The following is a 20,229-nucleotide window of genomic DNA, read 5'->3' as shown; positions in this document are numbered from 1 at the left end:
AAACCCACAGATAAGTCATATGAGGAGCTGTGTACACTGGTTCGGGAGCATCTTAACCCGAGGGAGAGCATGCTGGTGGCGAGGTATCAGTTCTACACGTGCCAGCGATCATAAGGTCAGGGAGTGGTGAGCTATGTCGCTCAGCTAAGGCGACTTGCAGGACAATGTGAGTTTGATGGCTACCTGGAGCAAATGCTCAGAGACTTTTTTGCACTGGGCATCGGCCACGAGACCATCCGATGAAAACTTTTGACTGTAGAGACACCGACCCTCAGTAAGGCCATTGCGATAGCACAGGCGTTTATGTCCACCAGTAATAACTCCAAACAAATCTCTCAGCACACAAGTGCGAGCAATGTTCATAAATTAACTGGCACTGTGTTTGCAAGCAGAAATGTACAGGGCAGAAACCAAGAGTCTGCAACTGCCAGCAGGCCTCAGGTGACCCAGATGACTTGGAGTCCGCAACAAAGGATGAATGCAAGGCAATTGTTGGCGTTGTGGAGGCTTCCATTCAGCCTATTCATGCCACTTCAAAGGTTATGTTTGCAAGAGCTGTGGAACAATGGGGCATTTCCAATGAGTTTGCAGACGAGCTGCAAGCTCTGTGAAACCTGCTAACCACCACGTGGCAGAGGAAGATCGGTTCATGGTGGATCAAAGTAATTTTGAGCCTGAGAGAGGAGGCAGATGCTGAAGTACACGGGGTGCACACATTTTCAACGAAATGTCCACCTATAATGCTAAATGTAAAATTGAATGGCTTACCCATAGCCATGGAACTGGACACTGGCACTAGCCAATCCATCATCAGTAAAAATATATTTGAGAGACTGTGGTGCAACAAGGCACTCAGACCAGCCCTGAGCCCCATCCACACGAAACTCAATATGTACACCAAAGAGCTTGTCACTGTCCTGGGCAGTGCCTTGGTCAAGGTCACCTACAAGGGCATGATGCACGAATTGCCACTCTGCATTGTCCCGGGCGATGGCCCCACACTGCTTGGAAGCAGCTGGCTGGGCAAAATCCACTGGAACTGGGATGACATCTGAGCGCTATCACATGTCGATGAGGCCTCATGTACCCAGGTTCTTAACAAATTTCCTTCCCTTTTTGAGCCAGGCATTGGAACCTTTTCCGGGGCGAATGTGCAGATCCAATTGGCATGACCCATTCACCACAAGGCGCGAGCGGTGCCTCACATGATGAGGCAATGCGAGGGCATCATCGCCCCAGTGGAATTCAGCGAGTGGGCCAGCCCGATTGTTCCAGTACTCAAAAGTGATGGCACAGTCAGGATTTACGGCGATTATAAAGTAACTATTAATTGTTTCCCGCTACAGGGCTAATACCCGCTACCTAAGGCAGACAACCTATTTGCGGTGCTGGCAGGTGGCACGATGTTCACCAAGCTCGACCTGACTTCGGCTCACATGACACAGGAGCTGGAGAAGTCTTCGAAGGGCCTCACCTGCATCAACACGCACAAGGGACTGTTGATCTACAACAGATACCCGTTTGGAATTCGGTCAGCTGCAGCGATCTTCCAGAGAAACATGGAGAGCCTACTCAAGTCGATACCACGCATGGTGGTTTTTCAGAACGACATATTGGTCATGGGTTGGGACACCGTCGAGCACCTACAAAACCTGGATGAGGTCCTCCAGCGATTGGATCGCATAGGGCTGCAGCTGAAGAGGTCGAAATGCGTCTTCATGGCAACAGAAGTGGAGTTTTTGGGGAGAAAGGTCGCAGCGGACGGCATTCGACCCACAGACGCCAAGACAGAGGCTATCAGGAACGCTCCCAGGCCACAGAACGTCATGGAGCTGCAATCGTTCCTGGGACTCCTCAACTATTTCGGTAACTTCCTACCAGGATTAAGCACCCTCTTAGAGCATAAAGGTGAGAACTGGGTATGGGGAAAAAAACAAGTAATTGCTTTTGAGAAAGCCAGAAACATTTTATGCTCCAACAAGCTGCTTGTATTGTATAACCCGTGTAAAAGAATTGTGCTAGCATGTGCTGCATCAGCGTACGGAGTCGGGTGTGTAATACAACAAGCTAACGTTGCAGGGAAGTGCAACATGTCGCCTATGCCTCCAGGAGCTTTTCTAAGGCCGAGAAGGCCTACAGTATGATTGAGAAAGAGGCATTAGCGTGTGTGTTCGTGGTAAAGAAAATGCATCAATATCTGTTTGGCCTCAAATTTGAGCTGGAAACCGATCACAAGCCCCTCATATCCCTGTTCGCTGAAAACAAGGGGATAAATACTAATGCCTCAGCCCGCATACAAAGGTGGGTACTCGCACTTTCAGCGTATAACTATACCATCCGCCACAGGCCAGGCACCGAGAACTGTGCAGATGCTCTCAGCCAGCTACCATTGTCCACTACGGGGGTGGAAATTGCGCAGCCTGCAAACTTGTTGATGGTGGCACAGCCTGCAGACTTGTTGATGGTCATGAAAGCATTTGAAAATAATAAATCACCTGTCACAGCCTGCCAGATTAGGACTTGGACCAGCCAAGATCCTCTGCTGTCCTTAGTAAAAACAAACTGTGTACTGCATGGGAGCTGGGCCAGCATCCCCGTTGAAATGCAAGAGCTAATCAAGCCGTTCCAGTGGCAAAAGGACGAGTTGTCCATTCAGGCAGACTGCCTGTTGTGGGGTAACCGCATAGTGCTACCCAAAAAGGGCAGGGAGACGTTCATCTCGGATCTCCACAGCACACACCCGGGTATAGTAATGATGAAAGCAATAGCCAGATCCCACGTGTGGTGGCCCAGTATCGACTCTGACTTAGAGTCCTGTGTACAGCAATGCCGCGTGTGTGCTCAGTTGAGGCACCACTATGTTTGTGGTCCTGGCCCTCCAGACCATGGTCAAGAATCCATGTCGACTATGTGGGCCCGTTTCACGGTAAAATGTTCCTGGTGGTGGTGGATGCTTTTTCAAAATGGATTGAATGTGAAATAATGTCGGGAAGCACCGCCACCACCACCATTGAAAGCCTGAAGGCCATGTTTGCCACCCACGGCCTGCCTGACATACTGGTCAGTGACAACGGGCCATGTTTCACCAGTGCCGAATTTGAAGAATTCATGACCCGCAATGGGATCAAACATGTCACCTCGGCCCCGTTTAAACCAGCCTCCAATGGGCAGGCAGAGGGGCAGTACAAACAATCAAACAGAGCCTTAAACGAGTCATAGAAGGCTCACTCCAAACCCGCCTGTCCCAAGTACTGCTCAGCTACCGCATGAGACCCCACTTGCTCACGGGTGACCCCGGCTGAGCTACTCATGAAAAGGACACTTAAAACCAGACTCTCATTGGTTCACCCCAACCTGTATGATCAGGTAGAGAGCAGGTGGCAGCAACAAAATGTAAACGATAGTGGCGCCACTGTGTCATGGGAAATTGATCTGAATGACCCTGTGTATGTGCTAAACTATGGACATGGTCCCAAGTGGATCGCGGGCACGGTGATAGCTAAAGAAGGGAGTAGGGTGTTTGTAGTCAAACTAGACAATGAACAAATTTGCAGAAAGCACCTGGACCAAACGAGACTGTAGTTCACAGACTGCCCTGAACTAACCACAGCAGACACCACCTTTTTCGAGCCCACAACACACACCCAAAGGATCAATGACACCACCCCGGACCAGGAAATCGAACCCATCATGCCCAACAGCCCAGCAAGGCCAGGCTCACCCAGCAGCCCTGCAGGGCCAACAACATGCCAGCGCAGCGAGGGCACAGCCAACACACCAGAATAGACATTTGTACCGAGGCAGTCCACCAGGGAAAGAAAGGCTCCTGACCGCCTCTCTTTGTAAATAGTTTTCACTTTGACTTTGAGGGAGAAGTGATGTTGTGTATCTGTAAAGCATGCACTCCCATGTTCTGCCACCAGGGAGTGCAGCCCCTGAGATCCCACGGGATCCCAGCATCCCTTGGGAGCACTGTATATAAGCCGGCCCCTAAGGCCTGTTCCTCACTCTGGAGTGTCTTAATAAAGACTGAGGTCACTGTTACTTTCACCTCCCTGTGTGCAGTCTCATCTGTGTTAGGAACACAATAGCGACGAGATAACGAACAACCACGCGAAAATGCAGAGAACTGTTGGTATCCTGGAGAAATTCTCACAAAGGGACGATTGGGAGGCCTGCATGGAGCGACTCGACCAATACTTTGTCGTCAACGAGCTGGAAGGGGATGAGAACACTGCCAAATGAAGGCCAATCCTCCTCACTGTCTGCGGGGCAACAACCTATGGCCTCATGAAGAATCTTCTCGCTCCAGTGAAACCAACAAGCAAATCCTATGAAGAACTGTGTACGCTGTTCCGAAAGCACCTAAACCCAAAGGAAAGCGTTCTGATGGCAAGGTATCGATTCCATACGTGTGAGTGGTCTGAAGGCCATGAAGTGGCGAGTAACATCACCGAACTAAGGCGCCTTGCAGGACATGAGCTGTGAGAAGGACGCTAAATGGCTGTGTGGTGACTTGGACAGGTTAAGTGAGTGGGAAAACGCGTGGCAGATGCAGTATAATATGGATAAATATGAGGTTATCCACTTTGGTGGCAAAAAACATGAAGGCAGAATATCATCTGAATGGCGGCAGATTAGGAAAAGGGGAGGTGCAGCGAGACCTGGGTGTCATGATACATCAGTCTATGAAAGTTGTCATGCAGGTGCAAAAGGTGGTGAAGACGATAAATGGTATGTTGGCCTTCATAACTAGGGGATTTGAGTGTCGGAGCAGGGAGGTCTTACTGCAGTTGTACAGGGCCTTAGTGATGCCTCACCTGGAATATTGTGTTCAGTTTTGGTTTCCTAATCTGAGGGAGGACGTTCTTGCTATTGAGGGAGTGCAGTGAAGGTTCACCAGACTGATTCCAGGGATGGTTGTGCTGACATATGAGGAGAGACTGGATCGACTGGGCCTGTATTCACTGGAGTTTAGAAAGATGAGGGGGGATCTCATAGAAACATATAAAATTCTGACGGTACTGGACAGGTTAGATGCAGAAAGAATGTTCCCGATGTTGGGGAAGTCCGGAACCAGGGGACACAGTCTAAGGATAAGGGGTAAACCATTTAGGATTGAAATGAGGAGAAACTTCTTCACTCAGAGATTTGTTAACCTGTGGAATTCCCTCCCGCAGAGAGTTGTTGATGCCAGTTCATTGGAAATATTCAAGAGGGAGTTAGATATGGCCCTTATGGCTAAAGGGATCAAGGGGCATGGAGAGAAAGCAGGAAAGGGGAACTGAGGTGAATGATCAGCCATGATCTTACTGAATGGTGGTGCAGGCTTGAAGGGCCGAATGGCCTACTCCTGCACCTATTTTCTATGTTTCTATATTTCTATTGCGAATTCGATGGATTCCTTGAGCAAATGCTTGGCATTGGACATGAGGTTATCCTTCGCAAACTATTGACTGTTGAAACACCAAATCTGAGCAAAGCCATAACAATAGCCCAGGCATTTATGTCCACCAGTGATAACACCAAACAAATTTTGCAGCATAAAGAGGTTTCGGCAAGTACTGTACACAAAAAAAATAACGTCATTTTTAGGCAGAAATGCATTTGGCAGAACGTACACGCCGGCAGCTGCAAGACCTCAGAAGACCCAGAATCGACAACTAATCATTAATGCGATGCAGTTAACGCCTTGTTGGAGCTGTAGAAGTGATCATCAAGCCCATCAATGCCGCTTCAAACACTATCTGTGCAAAGGGTGTGAAACAATGAGACACCTGCAGCGAATGTGCAGACGAGCTGCAAACCCTGCAAACCACCACGTTGCAGAGGAGAACAGATCCATGGCGGAGCAGGCTGAACTAGAGACTCGAACCGAGGAGGCAGAAGTGTATGGGGTACAGACCTTCACCACAAAATGCCCACCATCATGCCAAAAGTCAAATTGGATGGAATTCCAGTATCCATGGAACTGGACACGGATGCGAGTCAGTCTATCATGAGCAAAAAGGCCTTTGACAGGCTGTGGTGCAACAAGGCACACAGGCCCAAGCTTAGCTCCATTCATACCAAGCTAAGAACTTACACTAAAGAGCTGATCCCTGTAATTGGCAGCGCAGCAGTAAAAGTCTCCTATGATGGAGCAGTGCACGAACTCTCTCTATGGATTGTACCAGGAGATAGCATAAGAACATAAGAATTAGGAACAGGAGTAGGCCATCTAGCCCCTCGAGCCTGCTCCGCCATTCAACAAGATCATGGCTGATCTGGCCGTGGACTCAGCTCCACTTACCCGCCCGCTCCCCGTAACCCTTAATTCCCTTATTGGTTAAAAATCTATCTATCTGTGATTTGAATACATTCAATGAGCTAACCTCAACTGCTTCCTTGGGCAGAGAATTCCACAGATTCACAACCCTCTGGGAGAAGAAATTCCTTCTCAACTCGGTTTTAAATTGGCTCCCCCATATTTTGAGGCTGTGCCCCCTAGTTCTAGTCTCCCCGACCAGTGGAAACAACCTCTCTGCATCTATCTTGTCTATCCCTTTCATTATTTTAAATGTTTCTATAAGATCACCCCTCATCCTTCTGAACACCAACGAGTAAAGACCCAGTCTACTCAATCTATCATCATAAGGTAACCCCCTCATCTCCGGAATCAGCCTAGTGCATCGTCTCTGTACCCTCTCCAAGGCTAGTATATCCTTCCTTAAGTAAGGTGACCAAAACTGCATGCAGTACTCCAGGTGCGGCCTCACCAATACCCTATACAGTTGCAGCAGGACCTCCCTTCTTTTGTACTCCATCTCTCTCGCAATGAAGGCCAACATTCCATTCGCCTTCCTGATTACCTGCTGCACCTGCAAACTAACCTTTTGGGATTCATGCACAAGGAACCAATCGTGGAGCAGTGGAGGCGTGTCCTGCTCAGTTGGAGCTGTGAGCAGTGAGTGGAGCTGCTAGCAACTTGAGCTCCTGCCTGGAGAGCCCTGAGACCAGCCCAGGAAGAGAAGGAAGGAAGGGGCTTCAACACCAACTTTTATCCAGAGGGAGAGGAGAACAGAAAACATTGAACAACTTTTAACATTCTGCAAAGAGTTGGAGAGAGGGGGAAAAACCACAACAACCATCCAGTGTGGAAGGAGGGAGACTCTACATTCTACAGGTGGGTGTGGGTGCATTTCCCCAAACAGACTTTGTTGTATCGGTGGGGGGAGGAAAGAAGACCACTGAGGGCCGGAACATCGCGGGGGGTGTGTGTGTGTGTGGTAGTGTGTGTGGGGGCCTTGCTTACAACTAGGCCCCCCCCACAATTGGAACCCCCCCCACCCCCCACATTTGCCTAGCCTGGGATAGCTGGAGCTACCAGGCTGAAGATTGTTTTTCTTAATCACCCAATTAAAGATCGTTAGTAGTGTGAGCCTGGTGGCTCCAGCTACCCCAGGTGAAGACATCTTCTCCCCCCACCTGAAGACCACCCCAAAGACTGTGTTTTTTTGTGTGTTTTGCCATCTGGGGAGTGCACCCACCCACAGCTGCGAGGAGAGACCTGCCCTCGCAGCCCCCCCCCTTCCCACCCCCCTCTCTCTTTTCTCTGTTACTCTGTTTCTCCCCTCTCTCTCTGAGAGCCCTTCCTTCCAAATTTAATTAAAAAAAAAAAACAATTTAAGACAACTGAGCAGAGGGAGCAAGGCCCCTCCCCAATTGCCAACTAGGGGAGAGGTGTGCCTCATTAAGGGCTCCTCTGCTCAGTCATTATACAAGAGGCCAATAAAGACCATTAAGGCCTGTGACTTTGGGGTGGGTGTAGCCCTTAAAGGGACCCCGTGATGGCGACCCCATCCACGCCGGTGGCAGGGCCAGCAAGGACGTATGCGCAGGCAGTGTCTACATCCACGGCACCTCCTGCGCCACCTGCTGCCCTGCCACCATTCAAACTAATAACCAAAAAACACGGGGTCAAGAGCTACACTCACCCCACAATGAGCATCGAGGAGTGCGTGCGGGCGATGGCTGGGGTAGTCGGCCCCTCGGCCATTGTCGCAGCCTCCAAGATGTCTGGGAAGGCCGTGTTCTTCCTGGGGTCGGAGCGGGCGGTGTCCCTGGCCCTTGAAAAGGGGCTCACGGTGGGCGGGACGTTCCTGCCGGTGGACCCTCTCGAGGCCACCGCGCAGAGGGTCATCGTGTCAAACGTCCCGCCCTTTGTTTCCGCTGAGCTCCTCCTCCCTCACCTACACCAACTGGGGGAGGTAAGGTCGGGGATCAACCCCATACCGCTCGGCCTCAGGGAGAACAGCCTGCGCCACGTGTTCTCCTTCCGCCGCCAGCTCTTTGTCCGGCTGGCGCGGGAGGACGTGACAGAAGGGCACTTTAATGTGGTGCACAAGGGGACTGCCTACCGCGTCTTCTGGACGTCGGACGGCGTGCGGTGCCATGCCTGCAGGGAGGTGGGGCACGTTCGTAAGAACTGCCCCGCCTCCAAGGCCGCCAAACCACCGAAGGCGGCCATAGCTGGCGCCGCCGCCACCCCTCCCCCTAGTTGCGTCCGCGTGCCGGGAGCCATGGGTGCGCGGGCATCGTCGGAGGCCTTTGTTTTCAGGGCCTCCGGCGGGGGGGAGGGAGAGCGTCCGAGCGGAAAGAAGGCGCGGAAGAAGTAGAAACATCTAGAGGCGGGTCCCCTCGGTGCGCCGGAAAGTCTGACCACCGTGCGCAGCCCAACCCAGTCACCGGCGAGCGCGGGGTGCCCCGAGCCCGTGCCCGGGCCCTTGAATAACACCACAGAGGGGCCCAGGCGCGGGCAAGAAAAGGAAAAGGGGGGGGCGGAGCGGGAGGCCTCGGCAGACATGGAGGTCTCCCTGACTCCGCGCGCCCCCAGGAACAAAAAGAGGCACCGCCCCAATGAGGCGGAGGGGGAACAACATCCCTCCGCGGAGGAGGCGGTGCCCGCCGCGTGTCCCGCGTCCCCCACCAGCGCCCCCAAATTGCGCTGCAGGCGCGAGGAGTCTTTCCCCGGGGAGGGTGAGGCAGTCGAGGCTGCCCAGCCGCTGCCTCCTGGGGAGGGCGTGGAAGATCTGCCTGTCGTGGGGGGCGTGGGGCCAGTGGAAGAATGCGTAGCCGCCGGGTCGAGCGTCCCGGGGACTGAGGCGGGCGGGGCCGAAAAGGCCGAACCTGAGCCCGCCCAGCTATTATCCAACTTCCCCCGGGAGTCGCTCGACCCGGCAGAAATACAAACAAATAATTATGACACTGTCGATGCTGGGCCGGGGGGTGGCAGCGGGGAGGGGGAGGAACACCCACCCTCGCCCCTTACTTTGGAGCTGGAGCACTTGGAGGGCCTGGGGATTTCCTATGGCCGGGTCTCTCCTTGTTCTCCGGTTCCTGGGGCGGAGGGGGAACCCCTTCCGCTGTCATTTCCCGACCCAGCACCATTTTTAAAAGAGCCCAGTGAGGACTCCTCTGCCGACGATCCTGGGGGTGGGATCGGGGCAGTGCCAGGGCCGGTTGGAGCGGCCGGTTCATTTGCCGTACCTTGTGCGGTCGATGGGCCGGCTGCTGGCGGCCACCTCCCGGAGGAGGACGGGGACTCGGTGGGGGACGCGGGTGAAGACCTAGAGACCACCGCCAGTGAGGCGGTGGATCTGCTCGCGGCCGCCGCTGAGGCCCTCCTCATTCCTGCAAAGGAACTCCGGGACTTTTTGGCCCAGAGCCGGGGTCGCCGCGACCAAGCCCGACTGGCCCTGGAAAAATGGTCCGAGCCGGAGCTGATCAAGGGGTCCGTCCGCGCCGCCGTTAAAACCTTGGCCGCGGGCGGGCCCTTGACAAAGGAGCAGCACCTTGAGCTGCGCGAGCTCGAGGGACTCCTCGCTGGGCTGCGGAGGGAGCGGAGTTCAACAAAAGACTCCGCTCCCTCCCCCACAATAGGTTAAGGTAGAGGGTGCACTATGCTTTTGCCATGAAGATAACCATAGCCAGCCTCAACATCAACGGCGGCAGAGGGGCACGCCGTAGATTTGACAATTTTTCGCTCCTGCGGGAGGGGAAATATGCGGTGTGCTTCCTGCAAGAAACCCACACCGTTCCGGGAGACGAAGCCACGTGGCTCCTGGAATGGCAAGGAGAGGTCCGCATGAGCCACCTCACCGCCATTTCTAGTGGGGTGGCCATCTTGCTGGGCCCGCATTTTCAGCCGGAGATCTTGGGGGTCGAGGAGCCCGTGCCAGGCCGCTTGCTGCACGTAACGGTTCGCCTGGGGGACGTGCCGCTCCATCTCGTGAACGTGTACGCCCCTCATCCCGGCCCGCAGCAAACGCGCTTCTTTGAAGAGGTGTCCGCTCTTCTTGGCTCCGTCGACGTCGGCGACTGCATTGTCCTCGGGGGGGATTTTAACTGCACCCTCGAGGCGAGGGACCGCTCCGGTGCCCCGCAGTGCATGACGGCGATGGAGAAGTTGAGGGACCTGGTCGGGTCCTTCGACTTGGTGGACGTCTGGCGAAATCTCCACCCCGACTCCAGCGCCTTTACTTGGGTGAGGCCTGGAGTTGGATGGTCTAGAGTCGACCGCCTTTACGTGTCTCGGGCGTACGTTTCCTGCGTCCCGGCGGCCTCCATGCGGCCGGTGCCGTGTTCGGACCACCACCTGGTGTGGGCGGAGCTCGCTTCGCTCCGCGCGAGGACGGGGTCCGCGTACTGGCACTTTAACAACCGGCTGCTGGAGGACGTGCGGTTCCAGGACTCGTTCCGTCGATTCTGGTCCGACTGGAGAAGGAAGCAGGGGGGCTTCCCCTCCTTGAGGCTATGGTGGGACGTGGGCAAGGCTCACGTCCGCGTCTTCTGTCAAGAGTACGCGAGGGGGTCGACCAAGAGGCGGGCGGCCAGAGTCGGGCGCCTAGAAAAAGAGGTGCTCGACCTGGAAGGCCGTCTCGGTCAAGTCGTCCAGGACCCGGCCCTGCGGACGGCGTACGAAGCGAAGAAGGCCGCGCTGAAGGACCTGCAGCTCGTCGGGTCCCGAGGCGCGTTCGTGAGGTCGCGGATCCGGTTCCTGCGGGATCTGGACCGCGGCTCCCCCTTCTTCTACTCGCTGGAAAAAAGGCAGAGTGTCCGTAAGCAGCTCTTGACGCTGCTGGCCGACGACGGCTCTCTCGTCTCGGATCCGGAGGGCGTCAACAACAGGGTCCGTGAATATTACGGGGCTCTGTTCTCTCCGGATCCGTCCAGCGAGGAAGCGCGTAGAGTTTTGTGGGAGGACCTGCCGAAGGTCGGCCCGGAGGGCGCCGAAAATCTGGAAGCTCCGCTAAGCCTGGCGGAGCTGACCGGTGCCCTCGCCCGGCTCTCGAGGGAAAAATCCCCGGGGCTGGACGGGCTGACCGTGGAGTTCCACAGGGCGTTCTGGGACGTCCTGGGGAGCGACTACGCGCGGGTCCTGGGGGAAAGTCTGGCGACCGGGGAGATGCCCCTCTCTTGGCGCAGGGCAGTCATCGTCCTGCTGCCTAAGAAGGGCGATCTCCGCCTCCTTAAGAACTGGCGCCCGGTCTCCCTCCTCAGCACGGACTACAAAATCTTCGCCAGGGCGATGTCTGCTCGCCTTGGTGCCGTGCTGGACCACATGATCCACCCCGACCAGTCATACACGGTCCCGGGCCGGACAATCCACGATAACATCCATCTGGTCCGGGACCTCATCCATTGTTCCCAGGAGGCTGGTCTGTCGGTCGCCTTCCTATCCCTCGACCAAGAGAAGGCGTTCGACAGGGTGGATCACGACTATCTGCTCGGAACTCTGCGCGCTTTCGGGTTCGGGACGCATTTCGTCGCCCGGATCCGACTTTTGTACGCCGCCGCGGAGTGTCTGATTAAGGTTAACGGGTCCTTGACGGCGCTCCTTCGCTTTAGGAGAGGGGTGCGCCAGGGATGCCCCATGTCCGGCCAGTTATACGCCGTTTGCGTGGAGCCTTTCCTGCGCCTCTTGCGGACGAGGTTGACGGGACTGGCTCTGCAAGGGCCGGGCGTGGAGGTCGTCCTCTCGGCTTACGCCGATGACGTGCTCCTCGCGATAGAGGATCCCGCTGACCTGCGGAGGATGCGTGAGTGCCAGGAGATTTACTCGGCCGCGTCCTCCGCCAGGATCAACTGGGAGAAATGTTCCGGACTCCTGGTGGGTCAGTGGCGGGTGGACTCCCTGCCGGAGGAGCTCAGGCCTTTTGCCTGGAGCACGACCCATCTCCTCTATCTGGGAGTCTACCTTAGCCCCGACGAGGGAGCCTGGCCGGCGAACTGGCAGGAGCTGGAGGCCAAGGTCGCCGCTCGCCTAGGGCGCTGGACAGGACTGCTCCGAGTGCTGTCCTACAGGGGTCGAGCGCTAGTCATAAACCAGCTGGTGGCCGCAATGCTGTGGTACCGGCTGGTCACTTTGACCCCTCCCCCTGCGTTTGTCGCCAAGATACAGAAGAAGCTGGTGGACTTCTTCTGGAACAACAGGAAGCACTGGGTCTCTGCCGCGGTCTTGAGTCTCCCGCTTGAGGAGGGCGGTCAGTCGTTGGTGTGCGTCAGCGCCCAGCTCGCGACTTTCCGTCTTCAGACCCTGCAGAGATACCTTTACGTCGAGCCCCCTCCTAGGTGGTGCGCTCTGGCGAGGTATTTCTTCCGCCAGCAGCTCGACCTCAATTATGACACGCAGCTCCTGTTTGTGAACTTGGGGGGTGCCAGGACCGCCCTCCGGGAGCTGCCTGTCTTTTACAGGGAACTCATCAGGGTCTGGAACAAAGTCTCCACCAAGCGCAGCTCTCCGCCGGCTGGAGTGGCGGCCGTCCTGCAGGAGCCGCTGCTCGGGAATCCGTACCTTCACGGCCGAGGCTTCATGTGGCGGTCGGAAGAGAGGGCTGTGGCTGGTGAGGTGACCAGGGTCAGGGACCTGCTCGATGGCGGAGGAGCGGGCTGGATGGCGCCAGACACGCTGGCGCGGCGCCTAAATTCTGCCAACGTCCGCCACGCGGCCGATGCCATCGAGTCGCTAAAAACAGCTCTGGGCCCTGACTCCGTTAGGTGCATCGAGGAGGCTCAAGCACGTGGGGAGATCCCGTCCGAACTGACCCCCGTCCGGACGGAATTCCTCATCGGCGCCAAACTCCGGAACCTCCCTCGGGGGCCGGCGCCTCACAACTTGAGCTGCCTCGGGGAAATCCCCTCCGTGCCTTTCAGTTCCGCGCGGAGGGGTTTCCTGTACGGGCTGCTCCTGCACACCCTCAACTTTGCCATCCTCGCCGGCCGTCCGGACACGCCATGGCGTACCATCTTGCCGTCCGGAGGAGGCGGGGGTCCTCGATGGAGGGCACTCTACGCAGGGGTCCTCCCACTATTCATCGGGGACTTGGCCTGGAGGGTGGTGCACGGAGCAGTGCCGTGCAACAAATTTTTAAGCTGGTTCACGGACTCCCAGGACGCCTGCAATTTCTGCGGTCTGGAGGAGTCCGTGTTCCATGTTTTTATGGAGTGCACAAGGTTGCAGCCCCTGTTCCATTATTTGAAGGGGCTGCTCCTGAAATTCTGGCTGCACTTCAGTCCCACTCTCCTGATCTTTGGGCACCCTGTGCGGAGGGGAGCGGGTAGGTCCGAAGGCCTCCTCGTAGGACTGCTCCTGGGCACGGCCAAGGGTGCCATCAGCCGGTCCAGGCAGCGGGCGGTCGAGGGGGTCGTTCAACCTGACTGCCTGCCTCTCTTCCGCTCTTACATCCGGTCCAGGGTGTCCTTGGAGATGGAGCACGCGGTGTCCACCGGTACGCTCGCGGCCTTCCGCGAGAGGTGGGCACCGGAGGGACTGGAGTGCATCATCACACCCGGCAACCAAATTTTAATTTGATTTTACGTTTTTTAAGTTTAATTTGTTTTAATTGCCGGTGCTTTTAGTGTCCCCCTTCCCTTTTATAGGGGGCACTGGGGAAAATTGTGAATTTAGTGCCCAAAAAAAAAAAACCAAAAAAGAAAAACACAAAAAAAACAAAAAAAAAAAGGGGGGAAAAAAGGGCCTTGTAAATGTCTGGAGTGTCACCCAGGTCGGGTGGCACCGTTTAATGTTTTTATGTTTTGCAGGTAAACTTAAAAGAGTTTCATGCACAAGGAACCAATCGTGGAGCAGTGGAGGCGTGTCCTGCTCAGTTGGAGCTGTGAGCAGTGAGTGGAGCTGCTAGCAACTTGAGCTCCTGCCTGGAGAGCCCTGAGACCAGCCCAGGAAGAGACGGAAGGAAGGGGCTTCACCTTCAACTTTACCCAGAGGGAGAGGAGGAGAACAGAAAACTTTAAACATCTTTTTACCATTCTGCAAGGAGTTGGAGAGAGGGGGAAAAGACCAACAACATCCAGTTTGGAAGGAGGGAGACTCTACATCTTCTACAGGTGGGTGTGGGTGCATTTCCCAAAAAGACTTTGTTGTATCGGTGGGGGGAGGAAAGAAGACCACTGAGGGCCGGAACATCGCGGGGGGTGTGCGTGTGTGTGGAAGTGTGTGTGGGGGCCTTGCTTACAACTAGGCCCCCCCCCACAATTGGAACCCCCCCCACCCCCCCCCCACATTTGCCTAGCCTGGGATAGCTGGAGCTACCAGGCTGAAGATTGTCATTAATCACCCTATTAAAGATCGTTTAGGAGTGTGTGCCTGGTGGCTCTAGCTACCCCAGGTGAAGACGTCTTCTCCCCCCACCTGAAGACCAACCCAAAGACTGTGTTTTTTGTGTGTTTTGCCATCTGGGGAGTGCACCCACCCACAGCTGCGAGGGGAGACCTGCCCTCGCAGCCCCCCCCCTTCCCACCCCCCTCTCTCTTTCTCCGTTACCCTCTGTTTCTCCCCTCTCTCTCTGAGGCCCCTTTTCTTCCTAATTTTTAAAAAAAAAACCAATTAAGACAACTGAGCAGAGGGAGCAAGGCCTCTCCCCAATTGCCAACGAGGGGAGAGGGGCCTCGTTAAGGGCTCCTCTGCTCAGTTAAATATACGAGGCCATTAAAGACCATTAAGGCCTGTGACTTTGGGGTGGGTGTAGCCCTTAAAGGGACCCCGTGATGGCGACCCCATCCACGCCGGTGGCAGGGCCAGCGAAGACATATGCGCAGGTGGCAACCGCTTCCACGGCACCTCCTGCGCCACCCGCTGCCCTGCCACCATTCAGACTCATTACAAAAAAACACGGGGTCAAGAGCTACACTCACCCCACAATGAGCATTGAGGAGTGCGTGCGGGCGATGGCTGGGGTAGTCGGCCCCTCGGCCATTGTCGCAGCCTCCAAGATGTCTGGGAAGGCTGTTTTCTTCCTGGGGTCGGAGCAGGCGGTGTCCCTGGCCCTCGAAAAGGGGCTCACGGTGGGCGGGACGTTCCTGCCGGTGGACCCTCTCGAGGCCACCGCGCAGAGGGTCATCATATCGAACGTCCCGCCCTTTGTTCCCGCTGAGCTCCTCCTCCCTCACCTACACCAACTGGGGGAGGTGAGGTCGGGGATCAACCCCATACCGCTCGGCCTCAGGGAGAGCAGCCTGCGCCACGTGTTCTCCTTCCGCCGCCAGCTCTTTGTCCGGCTGGCGCGGGAGGAGACGACGGAGGGGTCTTTTAATGTGGTGCACGAGGGGACTGCCTACCGCGTCTTCTGGACGTCGGACGGCGTGCGGTGCCATGCCTGCAGAGAGGTGGGGCACGTTCGCAAGAACTGCCCCGCCTCCAAGGCCGCCAAACCACCGAAGGCGGCCAAGGCTGGCGCCGCCGCCACCCCTCCCCCTAGTTGCGTCCGCGTGCCGGGAGCCGTAGGTGCGCGGGCATCGTCGGAGGCCTTTGTTTTCAGGGCCTCCGGCGGGGGGGAGGGAGAGCGTCCGAGCGGAAAGAAGGCGCGGAACAAGAAGAAACATCTAGAGGCGGGTCCCCTCAGTGCGCCAGAAAGATTGACCACCGCGCTCGGCCCAACCCAGCCACCGGCGAGCGCGGGGTGCCCTGAGCCCGTGCCCGAGCCCTTGACCAATACCGCAGAGGGGCCCGGGCGCGGGCAAGAAAAGGGAAAGGGGGGGGCGGAGCGGGAGGCCTCGGCAGACATGGAGGTCTCCCTGACTCCGCGCGCCCCCAGGAACAAAAAGAGGCACCGCCCCAATGAGGCGGAGGGGGAACAACATCCCTCCGCGGAGGAGTCGGTGCCCGCCGCGTGTCCCGCGTCCCCCACCAGCGCCCCCAAATTGCGCTGCAGGCGCGAGGAGTCTTTCCCCGGGGAGGGTGAGGCAGTCGAGGCTGCCCAGCCGCTGCCTCCTGGGGAGGGCGTGGAAGATCTGCCTGTCGTGGGGGGCGTGGGGCCAGAGGAAGAATGCGTAGCCGCCGGGTCGAGCGTCCCGGGGACTGAGGCGGGCGGGGCCGAAAAGGCCGAACCTGAGCCCGCCCAGCCAATACCCAACTTCCCCCGGGATTTGCTCGACTCGGTAGAAACTGAAAAAATAGGAAAATTTAATGAATCCGTACACGCTGGGCTGGGGGGAGGTGGCGGGGAGGGGGAAGACCAACAACCCCCGCCCCCTACTTTGGAGCTGGGGGACTTGGTGGACCTGGAGAATTTTCTAAACCAGGTCTCTCCGTGTTCCCCGGCTCCTGGGGCGGAGGAGGAACCCCTTCCGCTGTCGCTTCCCGACCCAGCACCAATTTTAAAAGAGCCCAGTGGGGACTCCTCTGCCGACGATCCTGGGGGTGGGATCGGGGCAGAGCCAGGGCCAGATGGAGCGGCCGGGCCGTTTGCCGTACCTCGTGCGGTCGACGGGCCGGTTGCTAGCGGCGACCTCCCGGAGGGGGACGGGGACTCGGTGGAGGACGCGGGTGAAGATCTCGAGTCCATCGCCAGTGAGGCGGTGGATCTGCTCGCGGCCGCCACTGAGACCCTCCTCATTCCCGCAGAGGAACTCCGGGACTTTTTGGTCCAGTGCCGGGGTCGCCGCGACCATGCCCGTCTGGCCCTGGAAAGATGGTCCGAGCCGGGGCTGCTCGTCGCGTCCGTCCGCGCCGCCGCTAAAACCATGGCCGCGGGCGGGTCCTTATCAAAGGCTCAAGGCCTTGAGCTGCGCCGGCTCAAAAAGTTCCTCGCTGGGCTGCTGAAGGAGTGGAGGTCAACAAACGACTCCACTCCCCCCCCACAATAGGTTAGGTAGAGGTTGTACTATGCTCTAGTCATGAAGATAACCATAGCCAGCCTCAACATCAACGGCGGCAGAGGGGCACGCCGTAGATTTGACAATTTTTCGCTCCTGCGGGAGGGGAAATATGCGGTGTGCTTCCTGCAAGAAACCCACACCGTTCCGGGAGACGAAGCCACGTGGCTCCTGGAATGGCAAGGAGAGGTCCGCATGAGCCACCTCACCGCCATTTCTAGTGGGGTGGCCATCTTGCTGGGCCCGCATATTCAGCCGCAGATCTTGGGGGTCGAGGAGCCCGTGCCAGGCCGCTTGCTGCACGTAACGGTTCGCCTGGGGGACGTGCCGATCCATCTCGTGAACGTGTACGCCCCTCAGCCCGGCCCGCAGCAAACGCGCTTCTTTGAAGAGGTGTCCGCTCTTCTTGGCTCCATCGATGTCGGCGACTGCATTGTCCTCGGGGGGGATTTTAACTGCACCCTCGAGGTGAGGGACCGCTCCAGTGCCCCGCAGTGCATTACGGCGATGGAGAAGTTGAGGGACCTGGTCGGGTCCTTCGACTTGGTGGACGTCTGGCGAAATCTCCACCCCGACTCCAGCTCCTTTACTTGGGTGAGGCCTGGAGTAGGATGGTCCAGAGTCGACCGCCTTTACGTGTCTCGGGCGTACGTTTCCTGCATCCCGGCGGCCTCCATGCGGCCGGTGCCGTGTTCGGACCACCACCTGGTGTGGGCGGAGGTCGCTTCGCTCCGCGCGAGGACGGGGTCCGCGTACTGGCACTTTAACAACCGGCTGCTGGAGGACGTGCGGTTCCAGGACTCGTTCCGTCGATTCTGGGCCGACTGGAGAAGGAAGCAGGGGGGCTTCCCCTCCTTGAGGCTATGGTGGGACGTGGGCAAGGCTCACGTCTGCGTCTTCTGTCAAGAGTACGCGAGGGGGTCGACCAAGAGGCGGGCGGCCAGAGTCGGGCACCTAGAAAAAGAGGTGCTCGACCTGGAAGCCCGTCTCGGTCAAGTCGTCCAGGACCCGGCCCTGCGGACGGTGTACGAAGCGAAGAAGGCCGCGCTGAAGGACCTGCAGCTCGTCGGGTCCCGAGGCGCGTTAGTGAGGTCGCGGATCCGGTTCCTGCGGGATCTGGACCGCGGCTCCCCCTTCTTCTACTCGCTGGAAAAAAGGCAGAGTGTCCGTAAGCAGCTCTTGACACTGCTGGCCGACGACGGCTCTCTCCTCTCGGATCCGGAGGGCGTCAACAACAGGGCGCGTGAATATTATGAGGCTCTGTTCTCTCCGGATCCGTCCAGCGAGGAAGCGCGTAGAGCTTTGTGGGAGGACCTGCCGAAGGTCAGCCCGGAGAGCGCCGAAAATCTGGAAGCTCCGCTAAGCCTGGCGGAGCTGACCGGTGCCCTCGCCCGGCTCTCGAGGGGAAAATCCCCGGGGCTGGACGGGCTGACCGTGGAGTTCCACAGGGCGTTCTGGGATGTCCTGGGGAGCGACTACGCGCGGGTCCTGGGGGACAGTCTGGCGACCGGGGAGATGCCCCTCTCTTGGCGCAGGGCAGTCATCGTCCTGCTGCCTAAGAAGGGCGATCTCCGCCTCCTAAAGAACTGGCGCCCGGTCTCCCTCCTCAGCACGGACTACAAAATCTTCGCCAGGGCGATGTCTGCTCGCCTTGGTGCCGTGCTGGACCACATGATCCACCCCGACCAGTCCTACACGGTCCCGGGCCGGACAATCCACGATAACATCCATCTGGTCCGGGACCTCATCCATTGTTCCCAGGAGGCTGGTCTGTCGGTCGCCTTCCTATCCCTCGACCAAGAGAAGGCGTTCGACAGGGTGGATCATGACTATCTGCTCAGAACTCTGCGCGCTTTCGGGACGCATTTCGTCGCCCGGATCCGACTTTTGTACGCCGCTGCGGAGTGTCTGATTAAGGTTAACGGGTCCTTGACGGCGCCCCTTCGCTTTAGGAGAGGGGTGCGCCAGGGATGCCCCATGTCCGGCCAGTTATACGCCGTTTGCGTGGAGCCTTTCCTGCGCCTCTTGCGGACGAGGTTGACGGGACTGGCTCTGCAAGGGCCGGGCGTGGAGGTCGTCCTCTCGGCTTACGCCGATGACGTGCTCCTCGCGGTAGAGGATCCCGCTGACCTGCGGAGGATGCGTGAGTGCCAGGAGATTTACTCGGCCGCGTCCTCCGCCAGGATCAACTGGGAGAAATTTTCCGGACTCCTGGTGGGTCAGTGGCGCGTGGACTCCCTGCCGGAGGAGCTCAGGCCTTTTGCCTGGAGCACGACCCATCTCCTCTATCTGGGAGTCTACCTTAGCCCCGACGAGGGAGCCTGGCCGGCGAACTGGCAGGAGCTGGAGGCCAAGTTCGCCACTCGCCGAGGGCGCTGGACAGGACTGCTCCGAGTGCTGTCCTACAGGGGTCGAGCGCTAGTCATAAACCAGCTGGTGGCCGCAATGTTGTGGTACCGGCTGGTCACTTTGACCCCTCCCCCTGCGTTTGTCGCCAAGATACAGAAGAAGCTGGTGGACTTCTTCTGGAACAACAGGAAGCACTGGGTCTCTGCTGCGGTCCTGAGTCTCCCGCTTGAGGAGGGCGGTCAGTCGTTGGTGTGCGTCCATCTTCAGACCCTGCAGAGATACCTTTACGTCGAGCCCCCTCCTGGCTGGTGTGCTCTGGCGAGGTATTTCTTCCACCAGCAGCGCGACCTCAATTATGACACGCAGCTCCTGTTTGTGAACTTGGGGGGTGCTAGGACCGCCCTCCGGGAGCTGCCTGTCTTTTACAGGGAACTCATCAGGGTCTGCAACAAAGTCTCCACCAAGCGCAGCTCTTCGCCGGCTGGAGTGGCGGCCGTCCTCCAGGAGCCGCTGCTCGGGAATCCGTACCTCCACGACCGAGGTTTTATGTGGCGGTCGGAAGAGAGGGTTGTGGCTGGTGAGGTGACCAGGGTCAGGGACCTGCTCGATGGTGCGGTGCCTAAATTCTGCCAACGTCCGCCACGCGGCCGATGCCATCGAGTCGCTAAAAACAGCTCTGGGCCCTGACCCCGTTAGGTGCATCGAGGAGGCTCAAGCACGTGGGGAGAT

Source organism: Pristiophorus japonicus, unplaced genomic scaffold (genome assembly GCF_044704955.1).
Source record: "Pristiophorus japonicus isolate sPriJap1 unplaced genomic scaffold, sPriJap1.hap1 HAP1_SCAFFOLD_842, whole genome shotgun sequence".
Classification (NCBI taxonomy): domain Eukaryota; kingdom Metazoa; phylum Chordata; class Chondrichthyes; family Pristiophoridae; genus Pristiophorus; species Pristiophorus japonicus.
This window is presented reverse-complemented; position numbering follows the sequence as displayed.